The 17,728-nt window shown below is 37.1% G+C and overlaps 1 long non-coding RNA gene across 1 annotated transcript in view; it reads left to right on the top strand.

Annotated features, from left to right (window-relative positions):
• Nucleotides 2,653–17,728, top strand: part of LOC110262020 — a 30,930-nt gene continuing 15,854 nt past the window's right edge. Inside the window, exon 1 of the long non-coding RNA XR_002346504.1 lies at nt 2,653–2,752. This is a non-coding gene — a long non-coding RNA (uncharacterized LOC110262020). The remainder of the gene's footprint in view (nt 2,753–17,728) is intronic.

Here is a 17,728-nt window from a genome sequence, read left to right as displayed (position 1 = left end):
GCACACACGCACACACACACACACACACACACATGCATACACATACACAGTCTGCCTAACAAAATGGGCAATTCATTAAGGTCAGGTACCATGTTTTATGCTCCTTTAATAGCTTCCAGAATCCTAGGCACACTATTGATGATGAATCAGTAATATTCTGATTGGTTGAACTGTCTGTCATTGCCTTGAATTTTCATGCAATCCAAGACTGTCCCTGAATTACTCCCTCAATGACTAACCATGGTTAATTTTCCTCAGTTTCTGAAGTAATCCAAACGTATGTGATCAATGCCACCCTCTTTACAGGTTAATACATTGAGATGGGAAATGATCTGAAAAGCCGTTCGAAAGGACACTAGGAATCATTCCCCTCATATCCAGAGAATGTTGCACATGAAAAAGCAAATAAACAAACCAAAGACTGTCATCTAGATTCACTCCTCCCTCGAATAGTAACCATGGGGAAATTACTAGAACGCTCTGCTCTGTTTCCTCATCTAGCACCCAAGTTATAAAAACGACAGAAGGAGATGGAAGGAAGTGAATTAGGCAAGAAACTTCTAGCTATGTTCTGTCCATTCCAAGAGCCCTGTGGAACCCAGGGCTTTCTGGGAGAACCATAAGGTCTATTTGGGGGGACGAGGGGAAGGTTGAGTGGGGTTGGGGCCTTGTTGTTCTCTTCAAGCTTTAACCAGAGGAGCTCCATCTTTATTGGCTGTTGTTAGCATTAGATACTGGAATTCCGTGATATGCTTTCCCTTGACAAGTTATGCTGGTTTTTTTTTTTTTTTTTTTTTCTAACCATAGAATTAATCAATTCTTAAGTTGTATGATATTACTGACAGAGTGATTTATAGTCACTTAGGGGTTTAAAGAATGGTCGGCATCTCTTCACCTCTCACATTTTCCAGCTTCCACGTCCTGACAGCCCTCATGGCACCCAGGAGAAAGCCCACATCTTTGAGCCCCTGAAGTACAGAAAAGGCCCAGTGTGCACCCAGAGAGATGAAAGCAGAACCCGGAGGCTCACAACTCTCAATTTCCTGGTATCTCTGTCAGCAAACGCAACTCACATCAGATTTGACCCACTTTGGCTTTATTTCTTTTATGGGCTAAACACCCCAAAGCTGGAGAAAGAATAAAGGGGATAGACTTAAATTTAATCTCAGAGGTTAAAAATTACAAGTTTGAGAATTCCTGCTTAAAGGGGACTGGTATGACTTTGTAGATTTTTAAAACTCTGATCATCAGATTTCTTTCTCTTGTTTGAAGGAAAGATAGAGGGGGTGAGGCTGATGATAGCAGTGGAAATTAGTAAATTATTAGCATATTATCTTTAATTGAACATCAACAGGGTATTTTTGCTGTGTCAAATATTGAATTAGGCACAGTTGTTCTCCAATGACCTCACTTTTTTTGTTAGAATGTTTTCTATTACAAACCAAATCTAATCAATTCTCATTGCCAAAGCCAACAGGGAATCTATTAAGGACATTAGCATCTGTTGGACACCTGTTTTGAGAAATACAATGGGTGATTTTCCAGTGCTAGGCCTGTGTTTCTGTGTAACAATCCAGGACTATCTGTGTTACTACAGGCACGCTCTCCTTTCCATAATTTTCTTGGCAGAAATACTTGAAAACCTGTTCATAAATACTCCAGAAACCTGTTCCTGCCTCAGTTGCTTTTACTTTCACCCCTGGTGGATATTTTACTTGAGGAAAAATAGTTATTAAATCACAAATTTTTATGTATATTTCTACAGATAGATCTATTATAATCACACTCAATACGATGTTATTATACTTATACTCACACCCTCCCCCAAAGATTTTTCTGTGTTGTCTTTTTTTTTTTTTTTTTTTTTTTTGGTCTTTTTAGGCCTGCACCCATGGCACATGGAGGTTCCCAGGCTAGGGGTTGAATCAGAGCCGTAGCCACAAGCCTATATCACAGCCACAGCAACACAGATTCCAAGCCATGTCTTCGACCTACACCACAGCTCACCGCAACGCCCGAGCCTTAACCCACTGAGCAAGGCCAGGGATAGAACCTGCTTCCTCATGGATGCTAGTCAGGTTCGTTTCCACTGAGCCACAGCGCCAACTCCCTATGTTATAGTCTTATGAAACATAACTCATTTTGCCACCGTTCCAGACATGGAAGTTGCATCCAACCACACTATATCACTGTCTCTGTCAGTCCAGTTAGGAGTTGCATTTGGTTACTCATAACCAAGCTCAGACTCTAGCAGCTGAAATGACCTGGTATTTATCTTCTCACAAGACAGCAAGAACATCGGTAGTACACCAAATTGGTGAGGTGGCTGCAGAAAGTCATTCAGCAGCTTAGGCTTCTGTTTTTCTGCTGCACGTCCTTCTATCTCTGCATATCTACAGGGTGAGAAGATGACACCAGAACTGTAAATTGCTTGTCGTGTTGTTTTAGGAAGGTGAGGGGAAGGAAAGGGTGGAGGGCTCCTTCCAGATAACTTAGTTCCATTTAAGAAACCTTTTCAGGAGCGCACCAATAGCTTGCAACTGTATCTCATCAGCCATAACTTAACACACGTGGCCTCAATGAGGGGCACGGAGGCTGTATATATAGTCTCTTAGCTGAGCCAAAGGGCCACTTGAATAAAATGGTGGATGGTAGTGGGCAAGTGTCTTTCCCTAAGAAAAAAAGAGGAAGGAGAGAAAGGATATTGAGTTGTAACTTGCAGTTTCTGGCAGAATGGCCTACAATTGACCAGGTATTTTATTTCATTGTTTTCCCAATGGCTTCGTTATTTTGATTGCGGTTCGTCCCTGAATATTCTTTCCTAACTATGAAAGATCACAGCATGGTTCTCTAAAATGTCAGATATAGGCTCGATGATGTGGTGTTGTTCTAATAAACAAAAAAAAAGTTTAATTGACTAATGTTATTTTGACATTATATTAAAATAATTTAAAAGAGGTGTTCTGTAAACATTGAAAGCTTCTCTATTTTCATGTCAATACAGGTAGAAAGCTAAAACCTTGAGGAAATTCTAATGATTCAAAGTCTGAAGAGATTGATAGCATTAACATTAAAAAACTGAAAATACGGAGTTCTCGTCATGACTCAGTAGTAACAAACCTGACTAGTAACCATGAGGATGCGAGTTCCATTCCTGGCCTCACTTAGTGGGTCAAGGATCCTGCGTTGCCGTGATCCCTGGTATAGGTCACAGATGCAGCTTGGATCCCACGTTGCTGTGACTGTGTCAGGGGCTACAGCTCCAGTTCTACCTCTAGCCTGGGAACTGCTGTATGCTGCAGGTGCAGCCCTAAAAAAGAAAAAAAAAAAAAATCTGAAAATAATATTGTGGGAGTTCCCGTCATGACTCAGTGGGGAACCATGAGGTTGAGGGTTCGATCCCTGGCCTTGCTCAGTGGGTTAAGGATCTGGCGTTGCCGTGAGCTGTGGTGTAGGTTGCAGACGCGGCTCGGATCCTGCGTTACTGTGGCTCTGGCGTAGGCTGGCAGCTACAGCTCCGATTAGACCCACAGCCTGAGAACCTCCGCATGCCGTGGGAGCAGCCTTAGAAAAAAGGCAACAAAGACAAAAAGAAAAATAATAATATTGTGAATCACAGAGAAAATAATTGTATTCTAGTTCAGTTATTTTTACAAATAATTGGGATGTCTCTTCTAGCATTTTATGTTCACATAATCATTAAATAAGGAAAAATGACTTTATAGTTGACTTTATTTCAATTGATGTAACAGATATAGCAAAAATGTTGACTTCTCAAATGAAAAAAACCACAGAATAGTAACTTATTTGGTGAAACCCAAGGTTATCAAAAAAATTAATGTTATCTGTGAATTAATCTAAAATAATCTGGTACCTAATCTTCTGGTAATTGGTCACCTCTGTGTAGTGATTAGGATATGATGTTGGTGAACTAACCACTAATATAAGAAAGCTGAGCTTCTAGCAAATGTTTTGTTGTTTTTGAGTTTAGCAGTTATTCCATCTGGGTATATTATATAACTGAAATACTAAGATAATAGGGCTAAGTACTAGGCTACTTAGCTGATTGCATTATAGAAGATTTTAAAAAATTGTTTTAAATTTTTAATCATTTTGACACAGATCACGATCTCAAAGCATTTTATATCTAAAACTGCTGGCATATCTCAGAAATTTATTACAAATATTTTCACCCTGGCATAATTTCTACAACACAGCTGAAAATAACATTCAATACCAGAAGTATATGAATACTTATATTTAATAAAATAGATTATACTTTTAAATTTAGGGGAAAAAATTCTTAAATGAATTACCAAACAGCTTAATGTTCTTTTTAAGCTGGCATTTTCAACCTCTTGAAAATCCCATGAGATAAAAGTATATTTTTACCCATTATTAATGAGAGAAAACTTATTCCCTTTCTAATATTTCATAATCCTAACATCAAGAAAGTAAATTTCACTCGCACTTTTTACAAGATTTACTTCACTGTTAATTTTGAGGTATCACAAAGTTCCAAAATTATGAGGATCATACAAACTTAGACCAGGATGAGATTACCAGGGCTTCAAGTCCCACCTACCTTCAGGATAAACTAGACAGAGAGCATCATGAAAATTCACAATTAAAAAGAGGTCCGTAAGCCCAATTTAATACCCAATGAAGAAATTGCCTCTATATCATTTTCAACAGATCATTGTCTAGTTGTACATAAACTTTACAATCTAAGAACTTTTTCTTTATGTTTTTGGAAAAGCTGTCATTTCTTGGAAACAATTTGTCTTTAGTTTAAACTGAACACTTCTGTGTTTCCACCCACTGCCTTCACTTCATCCTGTAGAATAACAATCAGTATAATTCTTTCCATGCCTTTTCTCAAGGAAACCAATGAACCTACCTTTCTATTTCTCTTCCGTTCCAGCTCAACATCTACAGCTCCCTCTGCTCCCCTCATATGACAGAACTCTTAGACCATTAACCAGCTCTTTCTAATATTTTATTTTTTTACACTATGGGTTTTTTTTTTTCCTTTGCTGTTGTTGTTACTGTTTTGTTACGTTCATATAAAAGTTTCCCTCCTATAACAAACATAGAAATCAAGATATGGCCAAGAACTTTTATGTCCTTTGCTTGAAATACTGCACTTCTACTGAAACAGGCTAGAGTAGTTTATCTCTGCAGTCATAGCTCACTACTGTCTGAGTTTATAGTCAGTTAAAATCACTGAGTCATTCTTATTTAATTCATTTAAGACAGTTCTCACAAACACATAACAAGAATTATTTTCAGCAGCCTTGATGAAGTAACAGTTGTCTGTGGCCCTCATTATTGTCAAAACAGGAGAAAAATCCATAAAAATAAAAGGTTTTTTTTTTTTCAGTGAATGGAGACAGGGTCAAAACTACCATCACTTTCTTGTATAGGTACTGATGTGATTTAGTTTAATTTTGTTGAGATTATTGTCTCAACCTCTTGTTGCTGAAGTTGTCTTTATATTTTTTAAAGGTGAAGCATCCACAAAATAGAAAGGAAGAGAAAAGAAGGAAGGAGAGAGAAAGAAAGAATGAAAGTGAAGGGGAGAGAGAGAGAAAAGAGGAAAAAAAAAAGCATAGCTTTCTTCCGCTTTTGAAATGATCTATAATTTTTCAGTTATCACCGATGGTGGGTCTGGAATTAAAACTTCAAATTCTGGAGTTCCCATCGTGGCGCAGTGGTTAACGAATCCGACTAGGAACCATGAGGTTGCGGGTTCGGTCCCTGCCCATGCTCAGTGGGTTAACGATCCGGCGTTGCCGTGAGCTGTGGTGTAGGTTGCAGACGCGGCTCGGATCCTGCGTTGCTGTGCCTCTGGCGTAGGCCGGTGGCTACAGCTCCGATTCAACCCCTAGCCTGGGAACCTCCATATATGGCGGGAGCGGCCCAAGAAATAGCAACAACAACAAAAAGACAAAAAAAAAAAAAAAAAAAAACTTCAAATTCTTTCTTGTTTCTTGAGTATAACTTATCTGGACAAGAAATTTAAACTTAAAATAGGCCCTTTCTATTCACATCTGCAGATTCCACTTTGAATTTCTGAATGCTGAATCTGCAGGTATTGAACTGGTGGGCCCTGTGGAAATAGAAGGGAAAAACCAAGGACCAACTGTACTATGCCATTTTATGAGACTTGAGTATCTACAGATATTATTATCTGTAGGGGCCCTGGAATAAATTCCCCATGGGTACCAAGGGATGATTGCATTTAATTAATCAGTTAATACTGAATAACTCACTGATGAAATTCAAATATTTTCTCAACCAGGTTTTATCTTTTGCCATTGGAGATGATTTATTTGAAAAGGTTGGGAGAAATCAAGTAATTCTTCTTTAGGTCTCTCACTGGTTCGTCCTGTATTACTTAAAGCACTCCACATTTTCCCTACTTCAAAGATCAGGGTGCTTAAATATCACCTGGTAAGCTGTTAAAAAAAATATCAGCTTGGACTTTAGCTCCAGATAATGACTCAGCCAAAGGTGAATTTGGTTCTAGAACCCACATTTTTATGAAACAGTCTATATCATTTTAGTGACTACAGAAAGTAGACTATCATTTGAGAAATATTGCTATATTTATCTTTGAAATTATTTAAAATGATTAGAATTTACTTTTTATATCACCTCACATTCCTCCTGATCCATTGTCTCCTTTAAAAATATCTGACTTTGGTGTTCCCATCATGGCTTAGTGGAAATGAATCTGACTAGTATCCATGAGGATGCAGGTTTGATCCCTGGCCTCGCTCAGTGGCTTAAGGATCCAGCGTTGCCCTGAGCTGTGGTGTAGGTCACATATGCAGCTCAGATCTGGTGTGGCTGTGGCTGTGGCATAGGCCAGTGGCTACAGCTCCAATTCAACCCCTAGACTGGGAACCTAAATATGCCATGGGTGCGACCCTAAAAAGACCAAAAAAAAAAAAAAAAAAAAAAAAAAATACAATCCAGAGAACAGGCCTATTCTTTCTTGAAGTTTTTGAGATCAGTTGTCCTAAAGTCTAAATTGTTTATCTGACTATACATTCATTTCTATGTCTGTTACAAAGTACAAGACGATGTGATCACTTTGCTTATTTCTCTGGTATCGTAGTTACTTCATTCTGAATAACGTAACTAGTTGCTCATAGGCCTCTTCCTAGTAAAAAGTGGATTATTCATAAAAAAGAAAATAACTCATCGCTTAACAAAATTAAAACAGACATTGTTTACAAAAAAATGTTTCACAAACTATAAAGTAGATATCTGATTTGATCTTCAATCATAGTCAAATTATGCCAGGTCTTAGTCTGATAGTCTGCTATAAGAAAAATACCATACCCTTGGCAGCTTTTAAAAAACATAAATTTATTTCTCAAAAGTTCTGGAGTCCAAGATCGAGGTTCCAGCAGATTTAGTGTACAGTGCGAAGTCCACTTCCTGCCTCTTACATGGGTGTCTTGTTGTGTCTTCACTTAGTAGAAGTGAACCTGACAGCACTAATGGCTTGAACCTACACAGAATACAGATTGGGACTTTAACCCACAGTTGTTCACTCACCTGGTGTCTGGAATTACTAAGGTTCAGGTTCTTTTTGCCTCCTCACAGAGGAATTCAGGGAGAGAAGTAGATTTATTAAGATAGGATGCTCATGAGGAATGCAGACAGGCCGGCAAGGAGGCACTGCTCTGAAGATTAGGTGGGCTGTGGTTTTATAATCCAAGGGGAGTGGGTGTCGGAAAAGACTGCCCCTTCTACTGTCTTCAAGTAGTAGCTCCTCCTTGGTATCCAATAAGAATGTTTGACCCTACAACATCAAACTGGGACTGTTATGGTGCTTATTCAAATCAGAAGAGTGGTCCTTAAACTCTTGCCCTAGGTCTGAATCCGAATGCAGGCCTCACCCCGTTCTCCCCACCAACAACCACCTAAGACATACCTCGCACCTCCACCAGTCAATCAAGATTGCCTCGTTGTTCTGATGATCCTCTTGAGCAATTATTAACTTACAGTGGTCTCCCAAATTTCCCTTGGTCTTCCCCTCTATCTATGGTATCTTAGTGGTAATTCTACAACTACCTGTATACTGTCCTACTCCATCCCTATCAGAAGGGGCCAGAGAGCTCACTGGGGTCTTTTATATAAGGTCACCAATCCCATTCATGGAGCCGCTCTGACATAATTACCTCCCCAAAGTCCCACCTCTTAATATAATAGGGGTTGGAATTTCAATATATGTACTTGAGGGGGACACAAACATTGAACCCATAACATCTGCATACTTTAAATACCTGTAGCACCTTGAAAGTTAAGTCCCAATTGTCCTCACTTGAAAAGTGATTGAGTTATGGTAAAAATGTAACTTCTCACTATGTTTCTCTTCTATGCTGTCTCTGAGATGGCAATAATGATAGCCACTACATCATAAGCTGGGCACCATTCTGAGGACTTTGCGTGTATTGATTCATGGCATTTCAATCACAGTGCTATTAAGTAGAAACACTCAGTGCCTCTTTTATAGTTGAGGAAACTGAGATGCAGAGACGTTAAGCAAAGGCTTTGGGTCACAGAGCCAATTAAATTCAGTCTAGTGAACTGTAGAGCCACTTCTTCTAACCACCAAGCTATATTGCTTTTCAATATCATATATGGGGTTCTGTAGTCAAATGCAGGCTCCATACCCTAAATTGTTTCTATTGAATTATTTTAATTATCAAATTCAAGAGATACAATTCTGATTTTTTTACCTAATATCTGTTGAGGAATAGCCTAAATATTTATCAGTTACAGTGATCAAAGGACAAGTATGTTTCAATGTTGGGAGGGAATAAGTAAATATTTACACATTTAGTGACAAGTCAAAGAGAAATATTTTTATGAAAACTGACAATATTTCACAAGTATCTTCCACATTCTCTGAGTTAGGCATTCAGAAGTCATGTGATTGAACAAAGACACCATAAGATGGTAATGAGAAATAACCACTCACCACTAGGCTCCTTTCTTTACAGGCATTTGCATGTTCAGAGAAACTAGTTAGCCCGAAAAAAACTGGGTGTCATTTTCCTAACACTTGCTTTTCATTTGTAAAAGAAGTCTTACACCTTCACAATGTATGTTTTTGACCTAGAGAAAAAGCATTTTTAGTTATTTGAAATTGCCTTATCACTCAAATATAACATGAATTCGTCCTCGAATATAAATCTCTGTTAATTTTATAAAGATGGCCACCATAGGGAAAAATGACTATTACAGATGTTCATCTTCGGAGCCAAGCACAAATTACAGCTCTGATCTCTTTGGAGATTTACTTTTTATATACCTGAAGTGCTTCATTATGCAACATTATTTTGTCGTAAACATCTCATTGTTCTGACTTGCAGCCATATGCGCTTAAGACAACTTTCTCACTCAAGGTAAATTATGTGAAAATGGAAAGGAAAGAAAATCATTTCCTCTTGTATTAAGTTAGAATGTAAGGTGTATGTTGACCAGTGTAAAAATAGCTAAGGGTGACTTGAAAATCTTTAAGTATATTTTCCTGAAAGATCACTGTTTATTCTTTTAAGAGAAAGAGGGATTCTAAATGAGAATGCATTTTCCTTCCCTCCCTCCCTCCCTCCTTTCTTTCTTTCTTTCTTTCTTTCTTTCTTTCTTTTCTTTTCTTTTCTTTTTCTTTCTTTCGTTCTTTCTTTCTTCCTTCCTTCCTTCCTTCCTTCCTTCCTTCCTTCCTTCCTTCCTTCCTTCCTTCCTTCCTTTCTTTCTCTTTCTTTCTTTCTTTCTTTCTTTCTTTCTTTCTTTCTTTCTTTCTTTCTTTCTTTCCTTTTGAGGGCCAAGAACGCATTTTCACTTAGAAAGTAATAAGATTTGGGCAATACACTGGCTAATTATATGCACACTAGTCAGGGGTCTACTTTCCTGAAGAAAATATTTTGTTTACTTTATGAAAGTTTATTAAACTGTTTATAAGGTAGTGTACAAACATTTGAGAAAATGATGTAACAGTTTAATATTGTTGATGACTATTGATTAATTTTTTTTCAATCCAAGAAAGAAGTGGAAAATTTTATTTGAGCCAAGCTGAGGATTATAACCCAAGAGACAGTCTTCCAGAAAACTCTGAGGACTGTTTTGCTTATTACAGATCAGAACACAGTTATGTAAAAGTTTTTGAGACCAAGGTTTCGTATGGTCAGGCCACTCAACAGGGCTCTTCTCTTGCTCTGTGTACATCCCCTGCTCAACTAGTACCTGCTTTGCCTGTATCCTACTCGCATGACTGACCTTTCCTATAGAGCCTCATTAGTAAATGCCTACATACTTGTTCCAGGCACCAGTTGGTGATTGTTCTTATCAAAGGGGTGGTGAGTGGCATGCCCTTCCACTGATTCCCCTGGTAACTGATGAGCTAAACTGCTCTCAGTTCCCCCATAACCGCTAACCTACCTCTTCCCCTGAGAACAAAGACTGCAGCCTTGTCCTGCGGAATGTCCATCACACGTAGTAGGGTATCACTCCAGGACTTTGCTTCCAACGTGTAAGATGCCCCCTCTCCGTTAAACTGTTGATGTCTCTGTTGCTGACTCTGGGCTCTTTCTTTGGTCTTAAAGCTGGGCAAGCACAGGCCTTGTAGGTCTGTGGAGTGCAGCCCCATGGGGTTATATGTGAGATGGCATATTGACAGTTTACACAGTCCAGATCTGCACTGACAAAGCAAGCAGTGGGTCATGGGTCATTGCGACCCCTTATAAGATTGAGAAAGAATGTCACCTCTTAAGGAGGTCTGGTTAATGCACATGCACAATGTACACCAAAAGGGAGGGAAGAGGCCCAAATGGGCAAAAACAATTTTTATGTTTCAATTTTTCTTGCCTTGCCATAAATATGATTTTATTTAATTAATTTCATAGGGTAGAAGACTGTGATAACCACATGTAATCAATAGTTGTTCTAATAAACCTTTTTTTGCATAAAACTATTGTATGAAATTATCTGCTTTTATTACCCAGTTGTAACCACAGCTGAACCAGGAGCTAGGAGTTAAGTCTGGTGCCTGGAACTTATTGAGGAGCAAGCTTCTTAAGGGATATGGCTACATGCCCAGAGACAGGGAACCAGGCAGGATCACTGGCTCAGAATATTGCTCACATGGATGGATCGTCAAATTCTCCTGCTAGAGGCTAAGTTATAGTTATGAAAGTGAGATAGAATTTGGGGCAAGATGCATTAAGGCTTAACAGAAGAGGTATAGTAGCAGTTGAGGTAGAAATAAAAGTTCTAACACTAAACCAAATTTAGCTCCTGGTGGCTTTTATCCAAATGAGATTTGCAGCAAGTTACAGACTTCCTTCCTTCCTTCCTTCCATCCATCCTTGCTTCCTTCCTTTTCTTTCTTTCTTTTTGTAATTTAGGGCAGCTTGAAGGCAATATATAAACCTTTAAGGCATGAGTATACCAGACACTATTAAAAGAAAATAGGTGTTTTCATTAATGACTTCACTCCTTTTTGATCTTAGGAGACTCCCAAGTCCTTTGGGCCTCAGGATCTTCTTCATCTAAATCTTTGTGTAGGATCCCATACCCTCCAGACTCAGGAGAGGATATCAAAAAATATATACATAAAATTTTAAAAAAATTTTTGTATTGATGTATTTTTAATTTACAATGCTGTGTTAGTTTCAGGTATACAGTAAAGTGTTTCAGGTATAATATACAAATAAATTAAAAAATAACTATATATGTATATACATAGATATGTTCTTTTGTAGATTCTTTTCCCTTATCGATTATTAAAATTATTGAGTATAATTCCCTGTGCCATACAATAGGCCTTGTTCATTATCTTATATATATATAGTAGTGTATATATGTTACTCTCAAACTCCTAATTTATCCCCACCCCTTTCCCTTTTAGTACCTATAACCATTGTTTTAACCAAACAATTTAGCAACCATTCTTTTCTATTTCTCTGGGTCTATTTCTATTTTGTATATAAGTTCATTTATATCATATTTTTTGACCCACATATAAGTGCTATGATATGAGATTTATCTCCTTTGACTTACCTAGTATAATGATTTCTAGGTCCATCTATGTTGCTACAAATGGTACTATTCCATTCTTTTTAAAGGCTGAGTAATATTCCACTCAGTCTGTGAGTGTGTGTGCATGTATCTCATTATCTTCTTTATCTATTCCTCTGTCAATGGATAGTCACGTATTTATGTTGCTTCCATGATTTGGCTATTGCCATAGTGCTGCAGTGAACACTGGAGTGCATGTATTTTTTTGAATTTTGTTTTTACAATGCTGTGTTAGTTTTAGGTGTACAGCTGTGGCATAGGCTGGGAGGTGCAGCTCTGATTTGACCCTTAGCCTGGGAAGGCAAAAAAAAAAAAAAGTCTTAGCTGTGGTATCTTATTAAGAGTCAACATTTGCTCTACATAAAGTGTGAAAGTGTATATCTGTATAATCCTTTTATTTAAAAAATTTAATTCAGTTCAATATCTTTTTTGCAGATGGAAAGTAGTGAGGGCAAAATAAGGTCCATCAGTTGGTCAGAAACAAGACTGTAAAATTCTAAGCCAAGTCAGATAGAATGTGCAGGCATAATCAAGTTTAGATAATAATGTTACTAACAAGTTTTTAAATGACTTGTGCTTAATTTTCTTAATAAGAATCAAATTATTCCTGAGTCATACAAATATCACTTCATAAGAACTGGAACATGGGCTTCAGGGAAGAATATGATTCTTTTAGATTCCTGGATTCATTTTTTAATTATTGAGAAAAAATCAGATGCCTAGCATTTACGAAGAATGACAGCAAATATTTACAAACAGATTTTTATGTGACAAGCCCTTTCTAAGCTATTTTCTTTTTCTTTCTTTCTTTTTAGGGTCACCCCTCCAGCATATGGAACTTCACAGGCTAAGGACTGAATCAGAGCTATAGCTGCCCATTTATGCCACAGCCGCAGCAACACCAGATCTGAACTTGTCTGCATCCTATGCCACAGCTCATGGCGGCACCAGATTGTTAACCCATTGAGTGAGGCCAGGGATTGAACCCACATCCTCATGGATACTAGTCAGGTCCTTAGCCCCCTGAGCCACAGCAAAAACTCCCCTAAGTTATTTTCATATGCATCAGTTTATGTAATCCTCAAATACAACTTTGAGTATGGTGCTATTATAATTATTCTTATTTTAGAGTAATGAAAATAAGCTACAGAAAAGTCATTTCCTCAAAGATGGAAAGCAGAGCCCCTTTTCTGTGACACTGCCCCAAGGGGATACCTAACAGGCTTGAGGTGGTGGCGGGGTGCATCTATAATGTGGAATTGCAAAACCCTGCAAAAAAAAGCATAATAGGAGTTCCCATCGTGGCTCAGCAGAAATGAATCTGACTAGTATCCATGAGGACGCCGATTCGATCCCTGGCCTTGCTCGATGGGTTAAGGATCCGGCATTGCCCTGAGCTGTGAAGTAGGTCACAGATGTAGATCAGATCTGGCATTGCTGGGGCTGTGGCATAGGTCGGCAGGTACAGCTCTGATTTGACCCCTGGCCTGGGAACCTCCGTATGCTGAGAGTGCAGCCCTAAAAAGACAAAACATTAAAAATTTAAAATATATATAAAAGGAATTCCCGTCGTGGCTCAGCGGAAACGAATCCGACTAGGAACCATGAGGTTGCAGGTTTGATCCTTGGCTTCGCTCAGTGGGTTGGGGATCTGGAATTACTGTGGCTCTGGCATAGGCCGGTGGTTACAACTTCAATTAGACCCCTAGCCTGAGAACCTCCATATGCCGTGGGAGTGGCCCTAGAAAAGGCAAAAAGACAAAAAAAAAAAAATATATATATATATATATATATATATACAAAGTAAAAACATGATAGAAAAAAGCCAACCTCACCATCAAGTCAGAGCCACATCTGTTGCTTTATATAGCTGAATGACCATTTACTCTTTTGAAGGCAAGCATATAGCATACTTATACATTACCAGGCTAATATCTGATTAATAGTTACAGTTAGGTCACTAACTGTGAAAAGAAAAAAAAATGCCGTAACATTCACATTTATAAGAAATGCTTAACATAGCAAAATTTCCATGGACTAATGGCTGTAATTTATTGAGTATTTATTTTATGCCAAGTACTGTCCCATTACTTTATTTAATACCCATAGTGTCCTGTGATATAAGAATTATTATTCCTAATATTAATCCTAATTTCCTAACAAGTAGAGGTTCAGAGATGTTTAATGACTTGCTCAATCTTCAAAATAAGAATATGATATAAATATGATTTTCTGGATATAATTCCAGATAGTCTATAGTAAACTGCATTGCAAAAACACTTCATTGCTACCTGATAATTGCCATGTTTATGCATTACTGTAATATGGTATGTAAAGGCCCATTTTATCTTGTAGATTCACAAGGTAACTACTCAGTCCCCTCATTTCAGTCTAAAGTATGTCAGTTATCTCCTCAATGTCCCCAAACTTCTTGTTTCTGACCAAAAGGATACTGTAGAATCTACACATCATTAAAATATAACTTGGAAAACTGAAATCACAGTAAAGTTTTTTTTCCTCCTGTATGAAAATCAAGAATCCAGAGATTAGAAATTGTAGCAGTTGGTAGTTAAATTTTCTTATGCAGATAGTCTGAGGCATAAGAAAATGACCCTAATTTATATATAGCTCAGATAGTCATAGAGTGCTTAGTAGTATTATATTAGTATTTACTGACATTTTACTCCATTTTTATTGCCTCCCTGTGCCTTTCAATGGAAGCTTCATTTATACTTTCTATCTCTTCTTTGAAATTTCAAAGCAATTTATGTGGATTTTGTAAGCATTTATCTATACAGTATGCAGATAAAATAGCTACCGAAATCATTAATTTCAACATACCCCTGTACTACATTCAGACCCATACTTAACATTTTAAGAATTCTGAAGCAATGATACTATTTTCAGAAATGTCAGTGAATCACCCCTGAAATGCCACCCTTTCCTCTTCCTAAAATTATAATAAAAGGCTATTTGGTGATGTTTTGTGAATGGAATTAAATGATGAGCTGTATCTCTTATGATTAAAAAGAAACTTTGAGAAGTAGATTAAATGCTGTTTTGACTTGTTACACTAATGGAGAAAAGCATATGCCTCCTTGATCATATATCTTTCTTGAATTGCATCTAAAGGTCTCTTTGCCATCGGCATCAACCAGCTGAAACATTAAGCTCATTTGACCCCTTTAGTGGAAAGATCCAGTTTGGCCTAAGTCAGTGAAGGTAAAAAGAGCAAATGATTTAAGAGCTCTAATGCAATAGTTAATAGCTCTGCTAGAGTAGCACATTTATGTTCCCAATGCATGCTTCCTGTTTCATTCACTTTGATGATTTGATATTTTAGGCATGGTTCTTTCCACCCAACTTCCATGTTGCTTCACAATTAATTGCTGTTCATAATCATAGTATTTTATCATACTAAAATGAAGAGGAAGAAAGAAGCCATTCTCTGAAGTCATGTATTTTCCCTGATGATTACAAGATTATTCCCTTAAGGATATTTTGTGTACTTTGTCCATTTTGGTTACAGTTGTCTTCAGAGACAGGATTTCTGTCATTTTCCCTGAAAGATCATTTGACCCGTTATTAAATTCATGGATTTTGTGATTTTTTTTAATACACAAAATGTGCATTCCATTTTCTTAATTTTATCTAAATTGTATTAGATAAGAGGCCTCATAATGGCCTAAGTAATTTCTGTTCACTTTCTAACTGCATTTTCTTTTTTTTTTTTTAAACTATTATTTTTTTTATTTTTCCTGTTGTACAGCATGGGGATCACGTTATTCTTACATGTATACATTTTCCCCCACCCTTTGTTCTGTTGCAATATGAGTATCTAGACATAGTTCTCAATGTAACTGCATTTTCTACATAAGATAGTGATATAAAATGGTCAAAGCATAATTTTATCTATGCTACATAATAATGAATTGATTTTCCACCTATTGTGAAAAATAGAATTATATCTTAAGATATCTTCTGAAGTTATACATAGTTAAGAAACCAGTGGGGAGTTTCTGTCATTGCACAGTGGAAATGGCCAACTAGGAGCCATAAGATTGTGGGTTCAGTCCCTGGCCTCGCTCAGTGGGTTAAGGATCTGGTGTTGCTGTGGGCTGTGGTATAGGCTGGCAAGAACAGCTCCAGTTCGACCCCTAGCCTGGAAACCTCCATTTGCCATGGGTGCAGCCCTAAAAAGACAAAAGATTAAAAAAAAAAAAAAAAAGAAAGAAAGAAACCTCTGAGAAAAAAATAAATGAAATGTTTTCTTAAATAATTTTAGTCTTCAAAAATTTCAATTTTAATAGTAGGGAATACATTCACTTGGTATAAAATTCAAAAGGTACCAGAAGTTGTACAATTAAAAGAAAAATCTGCCCCCCAACTTTTTCCCCAAACAGCTTATTATTCCAACCAGTTACTCCATTCTAAAGATATTCTTTCTTATTATCTAAACAAGCAAAACAAATGCATATATAAATATAATAAATTTATAGTGAATAGAGCACAAGCGGTAGCATACAATAAAAATTATTTGCAATTTGATTATTCCACTTAATACATCATATTTATCTTTTCCTAATATTAGTAATAGAGCTGTCTCATTCTTTAGATGTCTAGTACCAAACATGTAGCATTAGAAGTAGTCAATTCTGAATTAATTTGAAAGAACTGATAGTATTTTCAGTGTGTCTGGGATGATTCCAAGTTTTTTGGTCTGAAACCTGAAAGGATAGAATTGCCTTAACATAGATTGAGAAGACTGTAAATAATCCAAGGTTTTTGTGAAATGATCAGGAGCCTAGGTTTTAACATGTTGACTTTGAGATACATTTGCATTATATGTATATATGACCATATATATTTAATATATAAGGAAATTTACACCTATTTTTACTTTAATAAGAGTTTTCAGTTATATGTCAAATTATATCAAACATTGGTACTAAAACTATGGAAAGATTCATATGAATTATTGGTCTTTTAAAATATTTTCAGATAACATAGTATATAGAAATGCAGTCAATTTCTGTGTATTAATTTTCTATCCTATGATTTTTGCCAAATTCATTGATGAGCTCTAAGAGTTTTCTGGTAGTTTTTCGGATTCTCTAGGTATAGTATCAGGTCATCTGCAAATAGTGATAGTTTTACCTCTTATTTCCAGTTTGGATTCCTTTTATTTCCTCTCTGATTGCTGTGGCTAGGACTTCCAAAACTATGTTGAATAATAGTGGCGAGAGCAGACATCCTTTTCTTGTTCCTGATCTCAGCAGGAATTCTTTCAGCTTTTCACCATTGAGAATGATATTGACTCTGGGTTTGACATATATGGCCTTTATTATGTTGAGGTAGGTTCCCTCTCTGCCCACATTCTAGAGGGTTTTTATCAGAAATGGGTGTTGGATATTGTCAGAGGCTTTTTCTGCAACCATTTGAGAATATCATATGGGTTTTATTCTTCAGTTTGTTAATGTGGTATATCACACTGATTGATTTGCAGATATTGAGGAATACTTGCATCCCTGGGATAAATCCCACTTGATGCATTTCTATATGCTAACAATGAAAGATCAGAAAGAGGAATTAGGAAAGCAATCTCATTTACCATCGCATCAAAAAGAATAAA

Source organism: Sus scrofa, chromosome 8 (assembly GCF_000003025.6).
Source record: "Sus scrofa isolate TJ Tabasco breed Duroc chromosome 8, Sscrofa11.1, whole genome shotgun sequence".
In the NCBI taxonomy this organism is placed as follows: Eukaryota; Metazoa; Chordata; class Mammalia; order Artiodactyla; family Suidae; genus Sus; species Sus scrofa.
This window is presented reverse-complemented; position numbering and strand designations above follow the sequence as displayed.